The 15,168-nt window shown below is 38.0% G+C and overlaps 1 long non-coding RNA gene across 1 annotated transcript; it reads left to right on the top strand.

Annotated features, from left to right (window-relative positions):
* The first annotated feature begins 230 nt into the window (after nt 1-230).
* LOC119824056 lies at nt 231-14,179 on the top strand. The gene is made up of 5 exons (XR_005287016.1): nt 231-392; nt 1,291-1,373; nt 1,976-2,226; nt 3,474-3,540; nt 12,820-14,179. It is a non-coding gene; the product is annotated as an uncharacterized LOC119824056 (long non-coding RNA).
* Nucleotides 14,180-15,168: the final 989 nt, after the last annotated feature.

Here is a 15,168-nt window from a genome sequence, read left to right as displayed (position 1 = left end):
CTAGCGAGTTTATAATAAATATCTTAAAATATTTTTAAAGGAAACTTTCTCAAAGCACCAGATTAACACTTTGAAATAGGAAAAACAAAACCACCTCACAAATAATAGAAAGGGATGAGTGATAGTTGGAATCCATTGCAAATGTGTAGTTCTCAGTCTTTCATCTCAGGCTTGAGAGGATTTTGTTTGTGCATTAATAAATCTTTCTCCTCTATGAAATTCAGGCTTTTGTACACATTACTTCTAGTTGCTGCATGTAAGGTTCTTGTAAGCAGCAAGAGGTCCTATCCATGTGGCATCGGCAAGGATGAGCTGCCTGACAGTGAATGTGTTGTTTGAAGAAAAAAAAGTGAATAGCAATGGCCAGGGTCAGCTGTCATAACATCTTACCTGTAAGTATGAGCTGGAAAGTACTTGAGCAGATTGTCAAAAACCCTTATAAGTTTTTTTTCTTTGTGTGTACATTTTCTTCTTGAGATAGGGTTTTAGTATGTAGCCTGCGTTGGCCAGTCTTTTTTATCTGTTCCTCTCCAGGAGAATGGATTTATGTATTCCTGCCAAATCCCCAAGCAACATAGCAACATTTCTAGAGTCTGTGGAGAGTTTCTTTGAGAGACTCATTTAGAGCTGACATGAAAACGTGGTTGGGCTCCCTTCAGAGCTCTTAATCATGGAGGCCGGGGATCCATTTGCACTAGAGCTAACTCAGATGTCAGTCCTGTTCTGTTTGGCATGGTGATGTAGGAATAATAGGAATAACCTCTCCATGCCTAATGTGGAATAAATATTGACTTAATAAATTCAGTTTAGCCAAATTTGCATCATTTGAAAAATTTAAAAACTACCCAATAACCAATTCTGCCTTTTTCTACTTTATTGCACCCTACTAAACTTGACCAGTCAGGCTTACATAGCTCCATGTACAATGGATTATTGAAAAGTAGCAGATTATTGAAAAGTACAGGCAACTAGAGGGTAGATTTTAGACCACACAGTCCTGGTGGGACTCTGAAAGAACTTTAGACTGCCCTTAGATTTCTCAATTGCTTTTAATTTGTCATCAAACAGAAATGTTGATTTGGGAACATGTGTTCAGCTCTCTTCCAAAATTATTGAGAAGTTATGCTTTTAAGAGATTTAAGTCATTAATTATAAAGGTCAATTATTATTTTAAAAGCAAGTACTTGGGCATTCAGATTTAACTTTATTGCTTATGAATATTTGGGAGAAAACATTCGATCCCTCATACTCAGACTTATCTTTTTCTCTACTACCTCGTTACTTCCTCAGTCATCCTGTGAGCCTTATTGCCAACCCTACCTGAAACCAACTGAGAAGCCAATCTATAAAATGCCAGCATCCTCGTTCTGCAGGTGGGAAAACTTAGGCAAGCAAGATAGGCAATTCAGGCAGTTACGCAGCGCTGAGGTGGGAGGTGGACTCTTCCTGAGCTCTGGCTCCTCATTACGCTTTGGGACTCCCAGTGCCCACATAAACTAGACTTTCCTTTGGATGTATGCATTTGTCAAATATTGCATGGTGGCCACATGTCATGCATGCATAGCAATTTCCATGGTCACATGATAAGCTAATTTTGACAAACTAACTTTTAGCTAATGCTAGAGGGCGAAGATGGTTGAAGTAAAGATAGGGCATTCCGTTGATTTGTTAAGGTTCTGTTTTGCCTGGCATACCATTCTCAATAATGAAGTTAGAATCATGTTGGTATGGCAGCATAATAAGGTGTTTAACTAACTTCCTTGAAAGTGATATTTTAAAAGGAATGCTGAGTAGCTCAGGCTCACGGACCGATACAAAGCAGTCTCTGTGATCAGCGTAAATTACACCTTACTTCTTTTGATTCTCAGCCCACAGGAGTCTCATTAAGTTTGCCTTCCTAGCTGCTTTTCCTCTCCCAAGTGGAATAACGCCCTCCAGCTAGCCTCTGTATGATTGCCCCCTGTACTATCCACAGCCTGTTCAAGTCTTGATTGTGCCTTGGAGATGACAAGATGCCAGCCTGCGCTTCATTTGCATTCGTCTCTGATGAAGTCTGGAGTTGCTGTGGTTGCAGCTTCTGGCTGATGGGCATCCTGGGGCCCACTGTGCTCCCTCAAGCATTCTGCATTGTAGACATCATCCTTTCAAGTCTTTGCTCACGAAGTTTGCGATCCTCTGTTCTGGACACGGCTTCAGTGGAAGAGCCCGAAAACTTTGTAACATACTGTGAGTGGAGAGCTGCAAAATTATTTGTTGCCAAAATGAGATGGAGCCACCTGCCCCAAAATTAACTGGGGAAAAGGCCACCATTATATTCGACAGTCATTTCATCTCCAGGAAAGCAAGCACGTTTCATCTTGTGAAGCATGATTTATGTAGAGAGGATTTCTTCCTAGATGTTTTGGCAGGTGTTGCTATCTGCCTCCCAATATTCATTTTCGCCTGAGCAGTGTGAGCATCTCTGACCTCTAATTCCTAGTTGCAGATACATAAGTGGGAGTTGCCTTTCCAGAGTTTCTGGAAGGCTAAAGTTGTCTGCAAATTAGGAGGTGAGATCTTTGGTTTTTGTCTCTTCCTAGGGAGCAGAAGAGATACCTCGAGCTCTTGCAGCCATCATGGATCCCAGAATGTCTTCTAGCTGCTGGCTTATCTGGCAAGGGAAAGCCTGGGTCTCTGCTATCCTTGAGCCATTCTCAGTTCCCTACATTTGCAATTATTTCATGTTTTATTAATTATAATTAATGTGTTTCTACTATAGACTTTTATACAATTTATTCTTGATTGTCCTTTCTGTTCTTTTTCTTTTTTGACTTAATTTATTCTGACCAATAGAGGTTGACTAGTGGTCCATCGGTTGAGGGTCAAGAGATGGCATCAGGCTTACTTCCGTGAAACCATGTCAACAAAATTGTTAACCATTGTTATCCCCATTTGCCCTTAAGAATTAAACACAGAATCCAAGGTCAGGAAAAGTGAGAAGACCTGGCTGCCATTTTCAAGACAGTTTTGTTATCTCACTGACAAAAACTAAAAGCTAGTCCCTACGTTATTCAATACATTGAACAACAGGTCCACAGTTACTCAAGACAGATGTGATCTTATTTAAGTGGAAGAAATTTAAATAGTAACACCTTGAGCATCTGGTCAGAGCAGCAAGTCAGTGGCCACTTTCCGTTTCATGGAGAGAGATGACTCAAGCTGCAGAATTAGTGAGGCAACATGGTGAGGCTGGGAAGGCAGTCACAGCAGACTGGGTGGAAATGAGACTGCCTTGCCAGAATAGTTACCATGGCTACAAAGGATGCCTCAACTTCCTGGCTGAGGGAGATATTTTCAATTCTATTAACATTATACAAAACCATGGAAACCAGATATTTGCTTGTTAATGGAGGTGGTATTCATATTCGGGTATATATTTTGAAGAAGGCGGCCCATGGAAAGGCTAATAAAAATGAAAGTTCTTTTGGTTGCAGGTGCTGAGACCACATTAACACCATTATTCAGAACAAAAAGGCACTGGGATACCATCTTTTGCCTCTAGTGAGTACTTGAATGTGAAAAGCCTTAACATAAAATTTTGGAAGAGATCTTCTTGAAGACTAAATGCAGTTGAAATCTTGTAGAAATACAGTTTTGCAGCATTAAATGTTATGACCGGAACAGAGAACAGGTGAAGATTTCTTCATTGACACTCTGTCTACCTGACCATCCCAATGCTGTATAATTGCTAAAGACCTACTATGTGTGACCAGTGTTTTCCATTTCAATTTTTAAACACTTCACTGACTGCTAATATAGAAGAGATAAAAGTACACAATTAGCATGTTATTGAAAACTAGTCTAAGGCTGTTTCCACTGTGTAGTAAGGAGCTCGCTTGTTTGTTTCCCGACTGCTCAGCCAAGAAATAATCACACAGAAGCCATATTATTTGCAATACTATTTGGCCAATAGCTTAAGCATATTTTTGGCTAACTCGTGTCCTAAACTAGTCCGTCTCTATTAATCTGCGTATCTCCACGTGACTGTGGCTAACCAAGTAAGGTTTTTGTCCAGCGTCTGTCTCCAGTGGTGGCTCCATGGCTTCTTTTTGACCCCGCCTTCTTCCTCCCAGCATTTAGCTTTAGTTTTCCCCGCCTACCTCTGTTCTGCCCTGCTATAGGTTCAAAGCAGAGTTTTTTTTTTTTATTCATCAATGGTAATCACAGCACAAAGAGGGGAGTCCCACATCACTTCCCCTTTTCTGTTTAAATAAAAAAGTCTTAACTTTAGCGTAGTAATTACGTATAACAAAACAGTTATCAAGCAAGAATTATAGTTACAATATTGTATCTATTTTATCTTTTATCATAACTAAGGAAAACTATAGCTATATATTTTTCAACTCTATCAAAGACTCCAGAAGGAGATGATATTACCTAAATAAACAGGAAGTACATTGTAGACAACTTCTAAAACTCTACAATTGTTAGAGACATCTTGCTGCCTGAACAGTCACCCAAAGTTTTTCTGTATCATTGGGGCATCCAATATTCAGCCCACAGGCCCATAGTGTCTGTCAGACTTTTCCCTGAAACAAGAAATTTCAAAGACAGTTTCGCCTGTTTTGGCAGTTTCTCAGTCACATTCTTCTGTGTCCTGTAGAATGTCTAGCATACTTTTCATGAAACAAAAACCCTGAAGGAATTTCTCACCTATAGGCAAGTTCAACAGTCGTTTCTCTGTGGGTCCTGCATGTCCGGTTCATCAAGCAGACCAGGCAAAAGCGGTTTCTTGCCCAAATGGCTATCAAACTCCATGAGGAGCCTCTTTAATTCCCATCTTCCTCTTGAAGTTATTGGTGCTGCCAGGAGCAGATGGGTCTCACTGTCATGAAAAGTCCTAAGTTCTTAAACATTTTAAATGCCATTTCTGAAGGTCTCTGAAAATTTGAAGAATAACCTATCTAACTGAAATACATGTCTCAATATATAGAAAACTTAACTAACATGACTACAAGCTTAGATGATTATCTATCAACCTTTATTTATTAATTATATATTACATTTTAAAAATGAGTTGTACAAACACAACACCTTAATCAAGAACAGAAATATACATATAGCAAAATTGACCTAAAATTTGTATCAATAAACCAAGATCCATACCATTGCTAAGTATTCATTTTATAGCATCATTGTGCTTCACTTTTTAATGATTTGGGATATTTTAATAACAAACTGGAATATATTTGTCCAGTATTAGTGATATAAAAGGATCCAGAAGTTTTCTTGGATAAAGAACTTTCAGTTGTGAAACTGAGAAATCCCAAAGAATAGGGGGTGGTGTCACCTTTTAATAACCATTTGTAGGACTTTAAAACAAAGCAATTGTTGGCTTCTTTTTTATTGATTTTTATTGAGCTCTTCATTTTTCTCTGCAATTGTTGGCTTTAAAGGTCACAGAGATACCGAAAGACATGAGACATTAGGATGCTACTTAGTCTGAATTAATAAACAGATGAGAGTATTTATTGTTACTATTAAAAGCTAGAGGAAATAAAGACAGAAATGTGTGAATGTTCAACTCATTAAAAACGCATGATCATAAACCCTGCTAGAATGAACAAGCTGGAGGAGAAGGGCATTTGTGACCAGTGATGTTTGAAATATTGTTCAGAGGGAGGTAGGATCTTTTCCTGTGAGTGTTTAATGAGGCATTAATGAAGCTTGGAATAAAATCATCATTTTTTTAAAATCAAATAGAAAATACAGTGGAAATTCTATAATTATACAAGCATGGACTTAGTAAAGTCAAATTTATGGTTACTTCAAAGAGCTAACAGGAATTGTAAATGTATCTGAGCCAGACACTGTTATAGTCATTTCACGTTTACTCCTCAGTACAGCCATGTGAAGGAGATACTGCTCATGCTGGGTTTCTTTCTTTCTTTTTTTTTCCATCACTGGACAAATACATGAGAGAAACAATTCAAAGAAGAAAGAATTTGGATTCATAGTTTTAGTCTAAGGTTTGTGGATCTATTGCTTTGGACCTAAGGCTAGGTAGATTGTAAGGGAGGGCATGTGGCAGAGTTTTCATTTTCATATTGAACACAAGGAAGAGGAGGGCAGGCAGAGCTAGGGCAAACTATACCCCTCAAGGATATGTCTTCTTCCCAGTGTTCTACTTTCTTTAGCTGGGCTCACCTCCGAAGGTTCCATCACTGCCTAAATAAAGCTTTCATTTTATGAATCTATCAATGGTGGGTGGAAGCCTTTGTGATCACATTGTCTCTCAGTGGCTGTATTTACCACCTGGCAAATGATCCTTCAAAGCATGAGACTTAAAGAAGCATTTCTTGTTCAAGCCATAGCACTTATTGTCTCCATCTCAAATTGGGGAAACTGAGGTATATCTAACATGACAAAGACAGAACGCAAATTCAAGCCAATGGCTGTGGAATCTATGTGCTTACTTTCTGTGCCGCACGCAGTTGAAAGTGTGATAGGGAATCTGGTATAGCTGTTGATTTACAATTGTTCTTTAGTTTCTGATTGTTGGCTGGCTGTGGTAGTATGCAACTATAATCCCAGTATGTGGAAAGTGAAGCTGTGAATTCTTAAGCTACAGGATGAGTTTGAGGCATCTGGGCCACGCGAGATCCTGTCACAAAAACAACAAAAAAGAACAAACGCAGTATTTTCGATATTTTTTTCCCAGTGAAAATGCAGTCTTGTGGGAAATGACAACACCTCTTGGGTACTAGGAATGAAGTTGCTAAGGGCTCCAAGTTATCTTTAGAATGCTAATGTACTTGTGGGTATGGTGTACAAGCTGTGGGCTTTGGAATGTTGTGAACTTGCATCTTCTAGGCTGTGTCATTAGCCAAGTGTCTGTCTCTTATTTTCTTAGACACACACACACAGAGACAGAGCCAGAGACAGGCATAGGGAGACAGAGACACATACAGAGACAGACAGAGAGAGACAGAGGGAGACAGACACACACACAGAGAGAGAGAGAGAGAGAGAGAGAGAGAGAGAGAGGGAGAGAGAGAGAGAGAGAGAGAGAGAGAGAGAGAGACAGACACACATGGGGAGGAGAGAGTGAGAGAGAGAGATAGAGATAGAGAGAGAGAGAGAAAGAAAGAGAGAGAGCCAATAATTTTAACTTGCTAATAACCCTACTAGTCACAATAGGCTAATGAATACAAAGCCTGGTGTCAGGAATGGTTCATATCTTTTGGGGATGTTAAACAATGATGTCCCATATGTCCTCAAATATTTCAGGACACTGCCATTGCTCTTTGTTACCCTCTAGAACTTGATGGTAAGACTTCATTGTTAAATACACCAATACTTCAGTCATAGAACCTGATAAATCACTAGAATGTATTTTGAAGTATCGTTTCTACTAGCTAGCTTTGGTACTGATAGCAGGTTTCAGTGTAAGCTATAGGAGAAGAAAAGTAATTGCCAATCTTACCTAGCTGTGAAGTCTTCCTATTGCAAAAATGACCAGGAACACATACCCACTAGTATAATGATAGCATTAACATGATGGGAGTAACAAGCCACTTTATGGTGGTATTTAAATCCCACTCCAAATGATGATACTCATACCTGACACAATTTTTGTGTCAAGAATCCAGGTTAGTCAGGTAACATACCTAAGGAAGAACCCACTACTATTTTTCTGCTAAACGGCCAGTTCCTATTACACCAACTTGTAATGTTTTATCCTTATAGCCATAGATCAATGCTTCTCTCAGCCTTCATATGAGAAGCTTCTATTTTCAACAGAATGTGATTAACGTAGATTCTTAATTTGCCAAAGTGCAGAGAATAAGAGACAGTAGAATGCTCAGCCCTTAAGGGATCTACGACCCCTTCTAGGCTCAGAGATCACTGTGGAAGGGGCAGCAGGGAGAATGTAAGAGCTTAACGTGTTAGATGAGTGAAACCAAGCCTATCTGGGACACAGTAGGACAGATAGACACGTGAACTCTATGAATGCAGAGCAGTTCTAACAGCCTATATAACTACTGTGCAGATTTAAGCCAGACCAGTTTCCAGCTTGGAGAAAAAAAACTGGGCACAACATCTTACCTCTAACTACACATCAGTTGGCAGTTCCTGGGGAAGGAAGGGTCAGTCTTCTCCAAGAGTGCAGCCCCTGGTAAGTCAGCCACTCTCCAGTGGAAGATCACACAGACAAGAATATTTTGAGCATCAAAACTGAACTTGGGCAATTTAAAAAATAAAAGGATACAGAGTTGGAAGGATAGAAAAGGGGACTGGATCCGGAATGTAAAAAAATATAGACCATTATTCTGAAAGAAAGAAAAAAAAGAAAGAAAGAAAGAAAGAAAGAAAGAAGAAAAAGAAAGAAAGAAAGAAAGAAAAGAAAGAAAGAAAGAAAAGGACAGTTATGGAAGGATTTAAAAAGAGGAAAGGGAAGAAAGAAATTTTTGCAATCATAATGTAATCTACAGAATATAGCATTTAAATTGTTTTAATAACTTAGGGCTTTTCATGACAATGAGACTTGTCTGCTCCTGGCAGCACCATCTATTTCAAGAAGATGATGGGCATCAAAGAGGCTCCTTATGGAGTTTGATAGCCATTGGGCAAGAAACTGCTCTTGCTTGGACTGTTGCATAAACTGGACACAGAGAACCCACAGAGAGGACTGCTGAACTTGCCTAAATGTGAGATGATTCTTTGGGGTTCCTGACTCATGAAAGAGTCTGTGAGACATTCTGCAGGACACAGTAGATACTGACTGAACTGCCTTTGAAATTTCCTGCTTCATGGAAATGTCTCTGGATACTATGGGCCTGAAGGCTGAAGATGGATGCCCCAACAGTACAAAAGAACTTTGGGTGACTGTCCAGGCAGCGAGATGTCTCTATCATTTCTAGAGTTTGGAAATTGCATATTTCTTATTTACTTAGGTAATAATGTGTCCTTCTGGAGTCTTTGATGGAGCTGAAGAAGAATAGATAGATTAGTTATAGTTGTTTTCCTTTGTTATGATAAAAGATAAAGTAGATATAAATATTGTAACTGTAATTTTTGCATGATAACTGTTTTGTTATATGTAATTTTACTATGTTAAACTTAAAGCCTTTCTTTTTTGCTTAAACAGAAAAAGGGGAAATGATGGAGGCTTCCCATTAGCTAATAAAGAAACTGCCTGGCCCATTTGATAGACCGCCCCTTAGGTGGGTGGAGTAGATAGAACAGGAAGAGGAAGTGAGGTAGAAGGATCAGTAAGATGCCACGCCTCTCCTAAGTTAGGCAGACTGCCGTGCCTCTCCTGAGAGAGATGCCAGATGCAATGAAGCTCCAGCCCAAGATGGACGTATGCTAGAAACTTCCCGGTAAGACACCGCTCATGGTGTTACATATATTATTAGATATGGGTTAGTCAAGATGTGAATAAGAGGCTGAAAATAATGGGCCAGGCAGTATTTAAAAGAATACAGATTAATTTAAAGAAGAAAACTATGGAACAATAACAACAAAAATCTAAAACCAAACAAAAAGCATAGATGTTAGTTAACAAATAGTAAACACAGTTATTCCATGGACTTCCTGTGTTATTTCTTATAAATTCTTGACTTTCCTCTTTTACAAAATTTGTAACAAAAGTGTATTCTTTACAATTGGAAAGATATCTTCAAAAAATGCTTGCCTCTCTGAACCTAGCCAGATCATTCATTTGAAAGTGCTCTTCTAGCCTTAGGTAGATGTCTATACATTAAAAAATTTAGGCTTCTAAGTTTTATTAAAATAAGTTGTTTCTAATGCTACTTGTGTGATTAAAAACCTTGCCAGAATATCTGAATTTCAGTGATTTCTTAAAAAACCTTTCAAGATTATTCCCAGTAATGCGTTGTAAGAATTGAGAGCTGGCAGAGTTAGTGGTCTGGTAATTAAGAATTATGATTGAAAGATTGAAAAAAATCCTAACCAATAAGCCATGAACTTAGGTTCAAAGGAAGGCTACCGCTTGATGGCTTCTTTCCTTTCCGCTTTTCAAGATTAATTGAACGAGGTCACAGTGATTGAAGCAATGCAGAAGGATTAATTGTTTCTTGATCTAGTATTCTGAAATCAATACTGTTACTCTTAAATATTCAGATGGGAAAGATGCCTGACTCCTCTAAAGTATTCCAGAATGCAGTTGTTACTAATCACACGTGGTTCATATTTCCTTCTTTTAGGCCAGGTATTGGATTCCAAGGGCAATGACAAGAGGCTAAATCATGGCTGTCCTGTAGAAATCTATTTTCTCTGTTCTAATTCCTTCTGCTTTTATTCCTGTCCATTTACATCCACATTAGAGAAATTTATTATAATTGAACATCTCTAATTAAAAGGAATCATTCAGAATCCACTGCTGCAGAAACACAAAACAAAATGTTTATTTTAAGATTAATACCATTTCTCAACTGTAGAATGGTTTTATGAGCTTTCTAACCATGACAACTAGGAGCAAGCCACTAAGAAGAGAAGTTATGTTTTTAAATGATCATATTTGCTTAAACTCAGGCATGTTTATTGTGATACCTTCAGGAACCCATAATGATTTAGAGAAAGTGGCTAAGTATTTAAAATGTAGACATTATGTAACATGTTAGAGAACTCTCACCCAGTTTATGGAAAAGGAAGTAACTTATTCTCAAATTCATGAGGTGAAATTATTGTGTTCATCACATTTGAGTCAGAATCGCGCTACGAACCTCTGTCTCTTATTAAGTCCTTTATTTTCCATTCTTGCCAGACTGTTTGTAGTCTCTGTGACTTGTTATACTCCGGATGTTTCTTTATTATTTTGATTTTTTTTGGGGGGGGTGACATGCATTTTCACAGACTTTCCTCTGATTGGAACATCTTTTCCATTAATGGAAATACCTATTTATTCTGGCTAAAACTTTCTTGAGCTTATCATTCAACTACATCTATTGTTGTTATTCAAGGCCCATCTAGCAATAGTGTGCAGTGTGGGGTGGGAGATCCTATAATCACAAGCGTGACACTCGCTTGGCCACTTGGGATTTATATCTTGGCCAATTAAAAAAAAAAGAAAGCTAGGTTGTTTCCAGTTTGGGGCTTCACCAATAAAACGGCAATGAGTATTCAAATGTGAGTCTTTGTTCATCGGTATGTCTTCTATTTTCTCTTCTGAAAATACACCTAGAATTGAGGCCAAAGGGGAGGCATATATTAGGCTTTTCTAAAATGAAAGAATTGTTTTTCTCTGTCATTACCGCATGAGAATCTTAGCTCTTATGCATTCTGACACAGCCAGGCACTATCAGCCTTTAGCGGTGGCCATGCCAGTTGTATTTTCTGTAGACTCACGCTTACTGAAGACGAATGAAGATTTTAACACCTTAGTGTTCTGATGTGTTATTCCTAGGCTTTTGGGAAGTATTTATTTATTTTTGAGATACCAGGTTACCTTAGAATCAACTATAGAGCCAATCTGGCCTTGACCTTGAATTGAATATTTACTGTCTCAGCCTCCTGATTGCGAGGCTTATAAGCATGAACCACTATTTGTAACTAAAATCAGATCAAATCCATTTTTTCTCTTTCATGATTCTATTCCAGCTAAAAATCGTGTAGTCAAAGTTCACAAGTAACTTTCGTTTAATTTGAGAAACTTCGTATTTTTTTTTTTTTTTTTTGAATGAGGCTGACGGTGGAGGAGGACTGAGAAACCAAGGACAACGGCAATGAACGTGAACTCTACAGCATGGACGGGCTCACTGTGAGCCTTGTCAGTTTGGTTGCTCACCTTCCTGGACTTAGGGGGAGCTGGGAGGACCTTGGACTTAACATAGTGAAGGGAACCCTGATGGCTCTTTGTCTTGGAGAGGGGTGGAGAGGGGGGATGGGTGGAAGGGAGGGGAGGGAAGGGGGAGGAGGAGGGGAGGAGATGGAAATTTTTAATAAAAAAATGAAAAAAAAAAAGAAACTTCATATTTTTACATTTTATATTTAAGAGTATGACATGTTGTTAGTTGATTTGTATGCGAAGAACCATTGTCAATTGTAGGAATTTAAGGTCTCCAAGGCTGAGCCAACCTGAAGTCTGCCTGAGAGCCTAGCAACAGGTGCTAGGTCCTATTAGTACCTAGCCAATGAGGGGCGACCATGCAATGTTAAAGGGTAGAAGGGCAGCCTGGGTGCTGGGAAGTGGGTATATAAGGCTATCCCTGCTGCTGAATAAACGAGTCTGCTTTTTGGCTTTTACCTGACTTAGTATCTATGCTGTTGACCCCATGTCTTCCCACCCCCTCGTCCAAGTGAGCTGTTAGGACTCAGCAACAGTCAAGGTATTTTTTTTTAGTTAATTGTTCCTTTTTATGATCATTCTAATTGACATTGATTAATTTTTTATACAATTTATTTATACTTTCAGGATACATTTTCTCTTCATGCTTAGGTTCTGTTTAGATAATCAGTTTTTACTCTTTATCTTCAAAACTTCCCTCTAGGTTTAATTTGGTTTCCTTTTATAACTATGAAGGGTGAAGGGAGGGTAATACAGAAGGAAAGGGAGGAATAAAAGTTAAATAATACTGAAGATTTTTAAAAAGCTATAAAAACATTATTTTATAAGCTTACTTAAAATACATATATAACAAGCATACACACATATTAAATGGAATTATGACTCATGGAATGACTATGTTCCTCCAAGGTCCATAGCCTATCTAACATACCCAGTACCAGGCATAGGTAATCTCTCTGTGAGCTGTTAGGAGGGAGGACTCCTCAGCATATAAAGGCTATTCACAGTGCCCTTGTTTGCCTCCCCAGGATAAGACCCTATAGATGAAGACACCACATACTTCAGACACAGGACCTGGAAGTATCAAGATAATACTGACAGGAAGACTCCTCCCTGAGGACTAGCTCTCGTATTGTTGGAAGTGCAATACAGGCCACCAAAGGAGAAAAATCAATGAGTAGCTGTGTTCATCTATAAATGACATAAACCATAACATGATTAGCTTGGCAAGACATCCCCAATGGTGCACTTTTATCTTGGGGGTAACCAACAGCTGCTTAATTGAACGTATGGCCTACTTAATAGGAAGGAGCTTCATGCATTGTACTATAAATTTAACCAACAACCAGTGGCTAGAGATGTCATGGACCAAAGAAGAGAAGCCACCAATACTGCCATTTTTCTAAGCCAATATAATTTCTAAATGTAGTCTAAGTATTATTCTTACAGCCATAGGTAAGTGTGGCTTTCACCTTTCATCAAAAAACCTTTTTTGGAACACATAGAGGATATTACAGAAATCCAAAACTTGTCAAGAAGAAGAGATTAAATGATCACAGGGTGTCAGGAACAATTGGTACATCTACACTTCAGAAGAGAGAACAAAGAGATCATAGGACTTGGAGGACTACGATTTCTGCTGGACAGTGTCTTCTACCTGTGACAGAAATGCTGCATGCATGAAATCTTGACAATCTACCTGTCTGGAGATAATTAGCATGGTGACAACACAAGATGACAAACCAATCTTAACAGAGAAAATTTCCCAAGGTCCCACACTCAAATGAAGAGCTAGAAGCAGTCAATGGCAGCTGAAAGATGGAGAATCTGTCTGTTCCACAGGTTATTTCCATTGTCCTTGCTTGCTTCCCAAGCATAGGTTATCCAATCTCAAGCAGTATAAGTACATAAAAGCAGCAACGAATGGACTCATTAGGTAATGAGTATGTATGGTGTGTTTGTGTATGTGTGTAACATTATTAATTATAGAGCAAGAGATTTGAGATTGAAAGGGTTTTGGAGGGACATGATAGGAGCTGGAAGAGGGAGGAGTGGAAATGAAGTCAGTACAGTACCCATATATGAAATACTCAAAAATATTAGTAAATGCATAAAAACTTCAAGTGTTTATGTTAACTGGCTACATGATGTTTTGGTATATGTGTGTGTGTGTGTGTGTGTGTGTGTATGTGTGTGTGTATATGTATGTATTATGTAACACTTAAATTCTGTCAAACAAATTGTGCCTCCATGCTGTTTATTGATTGTTATCAATAGATATTTACAGTCGGGATCTGACTCTCAAAAAATAAAAATTAAAAAAAAAATAAAAAAATCAATAAGTATTTATTGAATAAATGTTCAGTGCTCCAAATTTTCTAAGTATGGGCTTAGTAGAACCCCCTCAAATATCATGTTGTGATTAGTTTTTCATCCAATTAAAAGCATATTATAAATTCACTTCTATTTTCTCCTTTGAAATGTGTGTTATTTGGAGTAGAATTGCTTAGTATACCAGTGAGAACAACATGAAGTATCTTTCTATTATTGATAGTGGCTCAACTTCTGTTGTGCTTAAGTAATATACTTCTATACAGGATTTCAGTTTCATTTGAAGAATTCTAAAGGCTTTCTTTGTGATGGACCGTATGTACTCTTTGATGTTTTCTGTGTATTTGTGATCGGATGGTGAGCTGTAGCTGTTGGGTAAAATGCAGAAAATCCAATAGAACAAGATGGCTGATAATGCTCGAGTCTGCACCCTTGAGGATTCTGGGTGCTTGGTCAAGACAACACTTAGAGACAACCGCTGATATTTCTAACTGTTGTGTGCTGGATCTCCTTAAGTTTGACCACTATTCTGTTTCAAAGGTCAATGCACATCAATATTTTTAGCATGTGTTTTATTTTTAAATAACATAAACTTTTATGGTTATAAAATTTATGTTTCATATTTATGAGGTAAAACCAGGTATTTCAATACATGCTTATAATGTTGACCTGTTGAGACATTTCTATCTCTGTTGTTTCTTTGTGTTTCGAGCCTTCAAACTGCTCACATAAATCTTAATAAATCATGTGATATATTGTTGTAGATTATAGCAAAATTAGATACTGTGAAACACCTAGAATTTATTGCTTTTATCTTATTTAATTTTGTTATTCATTATCCCAACCTGCTCATTCCATGCCTTCTTGTTTTCTCCTTCTCTAGAGATGACTATTCTACTTAATCTTATTTAAGATCTATTGTTTTGCTTTCACCTATAAGTTTGATTTTGAAATGTGCCTCTGTACATGTGACAATATTTATTGTTCTTCCAGTATACTTTATCTTAAAATAATATAATCAATTTCAGCTTTTTATAGGAGCTGAA

This window comes from Arvicola amphibius, chromosome 9 (assembly GCF_903992535.2).
Source record: "Arvicola amphibius chromosome 9, mArvAmp1.2, whole genome shotgun sequence".
Lineage (NCBI taxonomy): Eukaryota > Metazoa > Chordata > Mammalia > Rodentia > Cricetidae > Arvicola > Arvicola amphibius.
This window is presented reverse-complemented; position numbering and strand designations above follow the sequence as displayed.